We start from the raw sequence: 12,975 nt of genomic DNA, 5'->3' as shown, positions 1-12,975 counted from the left end.
TTTCAAGGTTTATTAATAACTAGGTGAATGTTATTCATATAACTAATGTCATTCAACTAATCTTCATTCAGCCTGCCACCTGACTAAATGTAAAAAAAAAAAAAAAGTACAAGCCAAGGTGCATGCAGTAATTATTCAGATGCATGAATCTATGGCAAAGTATCCTATCTTACACAATAGGGTGTGCCTTAAGTATTGATAATGCAGCTAGTGCCTATCCATTTTCAGAAAGCAAAATGAATTACAGCACATTTCAGGATGCTCCATATTATAACACATGGGATTATATTTGCATAACAGATCTGTGATTTTTTCATTTGTGTTAGTGTTGAACTAAGCCACATTAACATAAAACTACCAGATCACACATCCAGTGGCTTAAGTTTTTAGGTATTGCAAATGACTTTGGCTGGGGACGGTATTAGAAAGACAGGGGTATTTTATTTCTTCAGATGTACGACATTTGCTTTTATATCTGGCACATACAGCACAATCAGTCTCTTTTGCTCTGGATTCAACTTCTGTGGCATACCCAGAGGCTGTATCTAGGTTTTAGGTCAGAGTGTAGCTACATATTCTTAGCTTGCCAGATTCAAACTTGCAATAAAAGTGAAGCTATTCTCAGGTCTTCAGAGATCACTTAGTTTGCCCTTGTGCAATACAGCTGGGTGAACATACCTAGATGTTTGTCAAAGCACCTTATCTCCCCAGCAACACAGACCTACCAGGGAGCAACTCTTGTTTCCTCCAGCTACATACTTACCTATAGCGATCCAGACTGGCACTACTCTCTTCCACCACCAGTCTTCTGCCCATACTGGATAGGTAGTAAAAGAAAGCAGCTCTAAAGGGGAATTTCGCATTTGCAGAAATTAGATTTAGAAGAGCACTGGAATGCAGAAGACTTATTGTCTTCTGCATTACCATGAGAAAAAGGCCATGAAAAGCACTGCCTTTTCGGGATCATCCCCTACACCTAGAAAGTTATCACTAACATTACACTAAGGAAATTTCATGAAGTCCATAGGAAAAATAAAAAAGAAGCATTAAATATTAACCAGGTCAGTGCAGAGTGCATTTAAAACTCCTAGTTTAGTAAGATCTTTAAAATGCAAATCTCAGCCTCTCTCATCAAAAGACTGGACTGGCTTTAACCCTGACTGTCATGCAAGGATTAAGATCTAATCCTTATTTCACAGTTTGGCTAAGTAATAGCTGCTTTAGCTGCCTCTCTAGCCAAAGTGGACAGAATTAACTGCAGACTATGTGATAAAAAGCCACCAAGAAAGAAAGAGTGGCTGTACAAGCCAGACTAGCTGAGAAAGTGAATAAAATGAGGAGTGAGAAACATCCCAAAATAAGTCAAACATGTTCCTGTGAAACAGCTTCAGGCAATCTCTTCTGTAATTCCTTCTGTAAAAGAAGAGCTCAAAGAAAAGGGTGAAAAGAACAATGAATCAGAGAAGCAAATGAAAGGAGAAATAGCAGACCAACAGACTTGAAGGAAACTTAGGAAAGACAGCTTTTATAAACAAAAATTCCCCACTCGTATTACCCTTCTTATACCAGGGGGAAGTATGTCTGGTCTAATGCTTTTATTACATAACCAGATGTAGCTAGAACACCCGTTCAGATTATTTCAGTTAGAGATCAGCTTACTTCATAAAAGTTTAAACAATTATTTGGGTTTCATTATAGCTAAAAGGTTTTTCATGACACTTGTTTTATTATGCTACAGTAAAGTCCCTAAGGAACTGAAGCAGAAGGTTGTTATTCTGTTTACTGATATGACTCATATAATAGTCTTTAAAAACACTGAAATTAAAAGAATATGCTTATATGTAACAGATAGTGGTTTATTGGTTTGTTCTTCATTCATGCTATGTGCCTTTAACAGACTATCTAGCTCAGTTAAGACCCTTAGGAAAAAAATGGGAATGGCTGGCAGGGGAAGACGGCTCTTTCCCCAAGGAGCAGCTAAGCATGCTTATGGTGGAGTTACTTCGAAGAGGTTAGCAGGCAAAGGAGGAGGTAAGATAGTGGCACCAAAGAGCTTCAAGATGCAGTTTAAGCAAGGAGAATAAGATTACTGCTGAGCATCATGTGAAGCAGACAACCAAGTCTCAGAGAAAAAACATCCCACATACCAGAGAAGAGGGCACAGAATTTCCTGTACATCAGAAAGTCACTGAACTAACTTAAGTAAGACCCCACATGCCAGGGCACTGTGGGCGGTGTTTACAAGCCCCCTTTTTATTTCTGCTCTCCCTGACACAATCACTTTCAGTTTTCTATATTTAAGAAGATAATTAGTCTAGTTTTATTCTTATAGATCCTGGCTTTTGTGGGTTAGGAAAAAAAAAGCTTTACTTCTCTGGAGACACACTATAGAAGAATATTTAGACAAATGCACTTGATCATTCTGGAAAACTCAGGTTCCTGTCATAATAGCATATCCAATATAAGGTATCATGGCACCACATCTATGTAGTATCAAACAAGTATTATAGGCAAGATCTGAAACTCTTAAACAAGCAGCTGATGGCCATTTGAAAACTTATGAGTGCTCCATCAATAGCATATATTCAAACATTGCTGAATAGGCACTGCCACACAGAAGTAAGTCAGACTCTGTTAATAATTCATATTGAAAACAAGTCAGGTAATAATACTCTCTACTCTTACACTTCAAGCTGCACTTCTTATGCAAGTTTTCTCCCCACAGAATACAAAAGAAATTTATTCAAAGAACTGCAAATAAGGCTGCATAAAAGATGTTGCATCCTTTCTGTCCATAATAAAGCGTCTAAAAATATTTTCAAATCATAAATAAGAATATGGATTTTTATTATAAAGGAGGTGTAAAATGTTTAATTAAATACTATTCCATTAATAAGTAGAATAAATCCTATATTTCACTAGGTTCTCTTTTGTTATTAGAAGCCTAATATAATGTCATGTCTACAGACAGACCTGACATTTCAGAAATGCATACTGTGTTTTTCCTATTGTGGGACTTCAACCATCCTTCTCAAACTATCCATTTGTTTGGAGAGTGCATCTGTTTGCACAGTAATTGTTCTACTGCCCTGCAGAGTTGAATGTTTTCAATGCGAGCTCCCCTGTACTAGACTTTTTTGCCAGTTGCTTTTTAAAAATAAGCAACCAATAAATAACCTTGTTTGAGAAGGCTGAAGCTTTAAATGCCTTCTCCACATCAGTCAGACATGCAATAAGATATTATTTTCTTTTTAGTAAACATTTTCTGCTCCTCAGTTGTAATTCATTTGGTACCTTGACCTTTTCAGCCCTACCCTTTTCCTGTTTTTCCTGTAGCTTCATACTCTTTGAATACTCTTTGTCTTTGTTCCTCAAGATCTTTTGGGGTTTCTGTTCCAGTCTTACTGATCTATCATTATTTTCATGCCATTTGTCCACGTCAGGTTAGTTGCAGTTCACAATTTCATTTATTAGCAGCCAAAACTTCTGCATTATTGTTTTCCTGCAGATGGCCTTCCTGTAAGTTCCTCAAGTTTGCTTAACTCTACTTTTTGAAATGCATTCATCCTCTTTTTATAAATCATGAAATTGACTTGTGTTCATTTTAACCTAAATTCTCACTCAGTTTTTCAGTTTAAGAAAATCATCCTTTCTACTAGTCAGAGTCAAATCTAAGCTATTCCCATTACTAATTTCTCACTTAGGAACAACAGATTTCCTACAGATATGCTAGGTACATCCCCTATAAACCTCAAGTCAATCCTCTGGATCCTCCCATTATTTGAGTAAAATTTCACCAAGAGATACTTATTGTCTCTTAGCACCTCCATAGCCTTTGAGAATCACTTTGCCATTAGGTCTGAGATTTTGATGCCAGTCAAGCAGTCCATCTCCCAGGATGACAAGTCAAAGACTCTTAAAATTGATTTCTTTATTGGGGGGGGGGGGGGGGGGGGGGGGTGTAGAGAAGCTTGCCACTTTCTATTATATGTGACCCTTTCTTCTCCAAACTCCCATATTCTTATAGATTTTGGAAATATGACATATGCTCGCCATGCTTGTCAGATATAACATGGCTGGCAGAAGGAGGTAGCACACTCTTGGTACCAGAAGCCATCCTTCCTGTGAACCAGTTTTCCTTTCTTCAATTCCAGCACTGTAGTCTTTCCAGACTATCTAGAAACCCCCCAATGGCAACTTCCTTGTGTTTCCTTGTCCTTTATATCCAAACCCCTCTGTAATGCAACTAAAGAGTTTCCACTAATACATCCTTTTCCCACAAGTTAGCACTCTGGAGTGCCCTCAGTGGGGCTACGTGGGTCCACAAACTCAGCAAATCAAGAATATTATCTAATAAGGATCAACATCCTTGTTCAGTCAGAACTTCCACAGATTTATGCAGAAAGATTTTTCCCATCTGTCACGTCTGTAATACATACACCCTCACATACATATAAAAATCCTTGCTCCTAGTTAATGAAAACTCACTTTAATGTCTTTGTTCTACTTCATCATGTCATTATTTACAATGAGAAGGGGAACTGATGCTACAAGAGACTTCTTAAAAATCAAAGAAACAAAGCTAAAATAAAAAATCCCATAATACCATAAAATGAGAAATTACAGTTTAAATAAACTTCCTCTAACTTAAAAGACTTATATCTCTATTATATCTCAAAATAATGAAACTCAGCATGAAAGTTTATGTTGCGTGGATGAAAAGGGAAGATTGAGTCTCTGGATATTTTATGCAGAATGAATCTGCAACACATACACATACTCAAAATCTAAAAGTGTAGGTGTCAGACAAAAGGTATGACAGAGTTTACAGTTCGTCTGATATCTAACATTGCTTGTCCCTAATAAAAAAAAAAAAAGAGAGAGAGAGATTGCAATGAGAATGCAGTGGGGTTCCAGCAGCCAGCAGGGACCACAGATTCTCTCTTGAAGCTACCAAGTTTCAGGTCACATTGGACATCCATAGGACTGAGAATAGGGAAAATGGTGTTTAGAGGAAACTAATAGGAAGCTTTGGTAGCAATCTGTATCACCTAGAGAATGTTTCTTTGTAACAAAAGAAATATTTTGATGCATTTCACTTCTAAGTTTTCACTGTGCTTTTCTAAAGCCTATTAAATTCTCAGTTCATTACATCTACCATTGCATTACCCTCACCATACACCTTTCACTGATGTAGACTTCTATTTTGTCTGGTTTTTCCTCTATTTTAAACATCTAAATATGTCACCCCTAATCATCCTCTTGATGACTAACTAGTTGGGCATTTCTCAGTATCAACCCTTATATTTGAACACCAGGAACACCATTTGAACACCAGGTACTACAGTCAGTGCTGCCATTTATTTCTCAGTCAATATAACCAAAGGAAATATTCATTAACTTTGAAAGCACACTGCAGTCAGGCACCATCTTCCATGGGAAGCCTAAATTAAAAAGACTATTATGCTTAAAATAGAATTTGGTACAGTCAATTCCCAGAATTGTTATTTGAAGTTTTATGCAAATTGTATGTATGCTCAGGGATTTTTACAGGCATGTTTTTAACATATGTAAAAGGAAATGGAGAGATCTGTTATTAAGCCTTCTACTTATTGTTGTGAATGACCCACCCCTGGAGAGTTGCAGTTCCTTCAGCACTCCTATAGTTCATTGTACTCAGCATTTATTGCTGAAGCACAATTAAAAGTATATTTTAGAAGAACCCTATATGACATAGTGGAATAATAATGAACTATAGTCCAGATTGCATCAAGATGTGAGGCATTAAAGGACATCTCATTCATCAGAAAGTACTGTACATTAAGTTCTCAGTTTATTCTCTACTTCACTCTATCTAAAATCATGTTCCTATAGCAACTCTGTGAATACACAGATATGCCTGAAAGAGTTATATACCAGTAAGGATTCTCATCTCCAAAGCATACATTGCAATTTAACACATCTTTGGGCAGGAACTTCCATTTAGGGATTGCCAGAAAATTCCCTTGTCCTTTCATTCAGTGGAATTATAGCCTATGTCCTCTAACATCCCAGGAGCTCTACTGATGGGCACAAGCATCTCTATCTCTGCCTCACTAGGGGCAACTTCTTTATTTAAAACCCAGTCTCACAAATTTCAGTTGGAAACAACAGCACCTACTTGATCACAGTATTAAAAATAAAAGACTGGACTATATTTCCCAAGGTCCTTAGAATCATTTTCTTTTTGTGGAACATCTAAAAGATATTTTCATAATGAAAACACTGTGATAGAAAACGGGGTGTTTGACAAGTCAGAAATTTAATGTTTTTCTTGTCTTTAAGAACAACCTTCTCAACAAACTGAAGTAATTAGTCTCCCTTCCTTCATTATACGCCATCAAAGCACTAGGACATTGATGTTGCGAATGTTGCTTGAGTTAATTTTGAGTTCTTTCAGAATGGGTACACATGTTAACCTCCAATATTAGCAATTATACAAAAATTAAGTCAGGAAGGGTTGACTTTAGATTTTTTGCTAAAGGCCACATATTTATTGACACATTTTCAAAAATTCAGTCCCAAGAAAGAACCAGTTCTTTTAACATTCAAAATCTTCAAACTGCCATGTAGCAGATCATCAAGTGGAATAAATATTTTGCAACCAGAAAATTAGCCACAGGTTCTGAGAAAGTGGCTTTTTTTTCTCTGTTAAACAGGATAGTTATATTCTAGAGCAGTATTAGACCAATGAAGCCATAAACCCAAACAGCAGTCTCACAAAAGCAAAAGACATGATTTGATGACTCCTTCAGACTCCTCAGAAAGCATTGCCTAGGCAGGCATTTAATCTACCAGTTGAGGCCTCAAAGATCTCCCTGTAAATTCTGCTTTGTAATTTCTAGGATCACAAGAAAATAAATAAATAAATAGATTAAATAAATAAATAAAGTATTAAAACACAATCTTGGCAAGGCCTTTTGAGGCGCTCTTGCAGGCAACATAGCTGTTAGATGACAGATCTTGTCTTAGAAATATTTGTTTCTAAGCAAAATAAAAGATTTTGGAGCAGCACCACCACTTATCTGCAGTTTAAGAGAAATTTTATCAAGTTTAAACCATTATGGAAGTCTGAAACAGTTAAAATTTAACTAACAACAATTATTTCAAATAAAATTTAATAGTCTTGGCTTCATTATCAACACTACATTAAAAAAATTATGCTAGTTAAGAAAAAGAAAGGGAAAGTCTACTTCTGCAAACATTCCATCAGGCAGACAGAGAGGAGGCGGGTTATTTATAGCTTTGGTTATAGCACACTGGGATAGGGGTTATGAACAAGGCCTTCTGACAATTACTTCTCAAAATGATTTAGTTAGTATTTAGCAAAGCATAGAGGTCTTACAGAGGGCTTTGCAGAGCCTACAGTGATGCTCCAGGTGATAGTAAAAGATAAAATACTAGGCTATAGAAATAACACTGATAATGTTCAGTTCTAAATAGCATTGAACTTTACCCTGACACACACTCAGCACTGATTTTACACTACTCTAACCTCATCGATTTCAGTAGTGCTAGTCATGACTGACCTGGAGGAAGTCAGATAATACCCAACCTTTTCATTTTATTCCCTGGGCCACAGAGCAAAATATCAATATTCACCACCTTCAATTTCAAATACAGAATTCAAATTTGAGAGCCAGGTGACTCTCAAAACCAAGTGAAATCATCCGCAGAGAAAGTTCCTCATTTTGCCTCATTTTCCATGGAATGGTAGAAATCTGTCCAATATAAACTGCTAATGCAAGTACCACAGTCTTCAAAACAAAATACTGATATTGTGGAACACCACAGACCACAAAGTATTCTCAGATGAATATATCAGGAGATGCACAGATCTTAGAAAATGAGATGCTAAGCACACTACCTGATAATCAGGAATAAGTATTACTATGTAGAAAATGTATTTTACTGTATTCAGTGCAGCACTTGGTTCATCAGTCTCCTACTGACTCACCTTTTGAACTGATAATCTAGCATGCAAATAATCCATCAGACTAATATTTTAAAATAAAAACAGTTCAGAAGGCCCAGGGATAAAACAGGAGATGATAATCAGAGGAAAAGTGAAAAAAGAAAACACTATCAGACTACAAAGTTCTGCATCCTTCATGGTTATACTGGAAAACACCCTGGACCACAGGCAGAAATAACTTTTCAAACTAAGCAATTCATGAGCTACTTCTTTAAAAATCTACCTAATCAATTGAGCACAAAGGTCTTCAAAGTAAGAACTCTGTCCCTTAAGGATCAACAAAGCTGGGTCACCCCAAACTAGTAAACAGTTTCCTGGGACAATAAACCTCTATGCCGAATACCAACTTGCATCAGACATACGCTACGTGAACTGTGTAGCAGAGATTTTATTTGAAACCCACTGATTTGAACTCACTAAGTCAAGACAGAATTAAAATAACATGTAGTTTAATTGGAAGTTGTTGATCTTTCTTTTTTAGGCTTTTCTGGTTTCCTTCTGCCTCTGTGGACTTCATGCTAATGTTCTAACTTCCATGAGGATTATTCAATCTTTCATCAGACCTTTAAGGGTGGGGAGTTAAGAGTTTTACAACCCACAGCACATTTTCATCTTCAGCAAGGATTTGGATAAGAAAAATCACGAAATGACCTTGTATTAAACAAGATGAGAAGCAGTAGAGCATTTAGAATATTTCTATGTATTTCTATATTCTCTTTTGCAACCAGTTATCTGTTTCATCCTAAACCGGCTACATAAAGCAGCTATAGTCTGAAGACTGATCCTGGAAAGGATACGGCCTTCAGGCCAATGATACAGGTGCCAGAACTCTAGTCAAGCAATGAAGACAAAAAGTTAGCCTGTGATATGTTAAAAAGGAGCTTTTCTCAGCAGAAGGGGTTTGGAGGCGGTCAGGGTTTTGCTTGTGATTTTTAATCAATATTTATATGTAAAAGATATCTAAAGTAGAATATAACTTTGCTTTCTTGCTCTGGTAGCTATTTGTATCTCAGGTTTATGAGAAAGTTAATAACATTGATATGCAATAGCCTTAGGGATGTTATGATACTATAGCATACAGCTAGGAGTTAAGAGATTTCATACAAGAAAGTGAGGTACCCTGCCTCATGCTGAAAAATAAAAGCAAACTATTCATGCAAGGGGAATAAAAAAAATAATCAGGACAAAAAAAACCAAAACCAAACTCAGTGACATGGCTGCTACTTTTTGCTGAAATCATTATTAGACATCCAGCTTGAAGTAAGGACAGGTTTTGCCTAACAGTATTGTCAAAACTCATGAGAACATCTGTACTGAGAAGACACAGCAGATCATGGTGCTTTACCTGCTCCCCTTTGTTAATCACCACCACCACTATTGAATGCCCACCAGCACACAGTACCTTCTCCATACCACTCTTGAAAAACATTTTTATGAAAGTCAATTAATCTAGTGCCTATTTTAAGCTGTCCTTATCATGTACAGCCAGTAATGACAGTGAAAAGTTGCACCTTCCAACAACAGACTGTCAGGGCTGTATATTCCATCGAATTCTGATATCTGGGCATTTGACACTCAGGCCATGTGTCCAGCTGGACTCCTGACAGATTTCTAATTCTCAGACCATCCATATGACCACTTAAAGCATAGCTATAGTAGTAAGATTAAATAAATAATTGAATTTAGATTTCTAAATAGGTACTATACTTGAAAAAGATCTCCCTCAGGGCAGAAACAACTTACCAGAACACACAAATAACTGAAACTTAGTCTACAGCTTTATTAAGATACACAACAGTCCTTCATGTGTTATCACTCAATAGGAAGGCCACAGAAAATTCCTGATGTCCACACACCTGACAAACTAATTCTGCTCTCATTTAGGTATATAAGAAATTCCAATTTAAATGGAAACAGTGTGTCTAGTTTTTAATGTTTAAAAGAAAAAAAATAACTGGGAGAAGCACTGCAACATGCAATTTAAGATGCTTCTAAGGTGTGCACTATTCAAGGGAGAATAAAGAGACATGCTTTTGTTAAACTTCAGAGTAGTAAAACTTTACATTTTCAGATTAATTGCAGTCACCACATCAGCATCTGTGATATGACTGATGTTGGCCTACCTTTTTCTCTCAGGTATCCACTGGAGAGTGAATTAAAACTATCAGTGTATACTGCATTCTGCTGCTAACAATTCTATAGGCAATGGAAAGATGGAAAGAAATACTTGAACAAAATTGACATTTTTAAAAAAACAGCTTTGCCAGCGTGGATCAGATAGAAATACCAAACATAATCTTGCTATTAGCACACACAAAAAAAGGAGAATAAGCATTTGCTAGTATCTACATCAGCCTACCTGCTCCAAAGAATTTGTCCAGCTATGTATTTAAAAAGCAAATCATAACTGTTGCATATTTCCAATCAAATACATCCATTAATCTTTTAATTCATTACAGATGAAGCTATAACATATATGCAGATATCATAGTATGAACCACTGCACGCTAACACCATTTCATCTTCCTTTCTTAAAATAGCATATATATATCTCAATATTTTCAAGTAGTGGATGAATTGGTCTTACAGTAAATCTCTTTGTAGACTTTCTTATGATTCAGAATGCAATGGTAGTGGCAATTCCAAAATAGATGTACTGGGAAGGAACAAAATTATTTTAGTTTGCCTGGAAGGCAGAAGATGGTACATTAATAAACAAAAATTTCTATTTTACTTTTGGAATAAACTTAGCTGACTGTGACTAGTTAAAATTAACATGCTCGTTCTTTCAAGGAAAGTAGTTTCTGAAATGAATTTTCTACTATAAATACAATTCCAGTTCAACACTTATTGAATTTCACTACGGAAAGAAAATAATCTTTGCACGTTGGGGCATACAAAGCAAAATCTGCAAGTAAACATGCTTATTTTAAAGCTCTATATTTTGTCATAATCTTATTTCCATTTATATAGCGTGGAAAAGTACGTAACATTTAAAAACATTCATGGTATAAACTACACCTAAAGAACTCCATTCAGGTCCAAAAGCAACTCTTGCATTCACAGTCGCTTGGCAGTATGTCCACTTTCTGTTTACAGTGCTGTTTTAGTGACAGGAATATTAATTTTAAAAAACCTCTATTTAAAGATTGAAGCACTTCGGATTCTACAAACATTGTTAGCCTTTAAATAATAATAAAAAACACCAAGCAAACAAACCAGAAAACATCTCTGCAAAGACTTTTAAAGTCACCTGACAGCTGTTGCTACAGACTTTAACTGTTAAATATTTATAATAATAACTACAGACTGTTCTCCCCTTTAACGTACCTAAGCCCCTTTCTTAAGGCAAGGCAGAACTACACACTCTGGACAGTATCCCAGTTAACCCAGGGAACACCCCAGAACTTGCCTACAAAGACAGTGAAGTTCAGGATCTAGTCTTTCCCAGAGGTTAGGGGAGGGAAAAAAAAACTTAAAAATATCCTGCCTCTGTAACCCAAGGCAGGCTTTGTACCATAAGACTGCGATGACTTTGCATCTTTTGATTCTCAGACTCACAGATCACCTAATACATAAGCAATATCTGGATTATGCAGTCAAAAGAACAGACATATCTAGCAAAGAAAATGTGTGTGAAACAAGCAAGGAGGCTAAGTTCTCCATGCATATAAAGTAAAAGACAGAAAATAGGACTGGGAATACAGTCTAAATCTGTATAAGCTAGGATAAGCTTTAACTTTTCTACTCTTAAAGAGCTTACTGCAATGTCTGTCTCAAAATATTTAGAAAACCAATGAGGTTTGCCATGCTCCTAGCTGTTGCAAATATATCTTGTTTGTTCCAAGAAAAAAAAGCAAGGTATGATTCAAGATAAATCATATATCAGACTTCTTAGTCAGATGGCTGGTGTGTGTTCAGCATGATAGTCTTTGTATGCTCTATGCAGGAATGACTCAGAAGCAAGTTCCACATTTGCCAGTCCAAGCAAGGGACACAACAGCAATTAAAATCACTAACAATTGGTTGAGGATCAAATAGATCTTATGCATCTAGTTCTAACAGATGTAATAGATGAGGATTGATTTTCCAGGACTTATTCAACATCATATCATAATAGCTAAATATATCTGATAGATATATTTCTATTAAAAAAAAGAGGGAAAGGAAAAATTGGCCTAGTTACTAAGTTAATTCATGGATGTGTGAGTGCTCACTGGCAGTTGCAGCCAAAGGATTCTTATTAAAGAGTTCTTTCTTTGAGGCTTGAATAGATTCCCAGAGAACAGCACTAGAATAAGAAAAAACTATTTACACAAGTCCCATGTCTCTTACTTCTTGCTGATTTGAGATCACCATGCAGCTAAATTCTCATGTGTGTTTTCAGATCTTTTCAATACTTTCATAAGAATTATATGTAATAAAAGACACAGGCATCTACAGGTTACCCTTCATTTTAAGTTTTAGCTGTTTAGTCCCAAATCTGAAAGTTAGAAACCTATGACAGGGACAAAGCTAGACATTTTAAAGGATATAAGAAACACCTTGCACACCAATCAGTTGCCTAGGCATAACCAAGAGGAAGACTTAAGAAAAACAAAATATATAACAATCCATCCCTTTCCTGGCATACCTGCATTAAAGTAGGTGTCAGAATGAGGGTAAATGCCAAGTGCTTTTTTTTCAATAATTGGAGATAATTATTCTGTAGCAAATACAGATGGAGAAGGAAAAAACCCATATTTTACACCAAAGTACAATCCAAGAACACTCACCTGTGAAATATAAGATGTAAATTCACTTGCTTTTTCTGCATGAGGCAATTCAAATACAGCTTTAATGACGCATCCTCATCATCAAATTGTAGCATTCTCTGGATAGGACATTCCTCATTCCTCCCACCTAACATTAAGAAAATAACAAAACACCCCACCCCGCCCACACTCCAAAACCTACCAAAT

The sequence above is a fragment of the Phalacrocorax carbo genome, chromosome 4 (assembly GCF_963921805.1).
Source record: "Phalacrocorax carbo chromosome 4, bPhaCar2.1, whole genome shotgun sequence".
Classification (NCBI taxonomy): domain Eukaryota; kingdom Metazoa; phylum Chordata; class Aves; order Suliformes; family Phalacrocoracidae; genus Phalacrocorax; species Phalacrocorax carbo.
The sequence above is the reverse complement of the archived record's forward strand: the minus strand, read 5'-3'. Positions refer to the sequence as shown.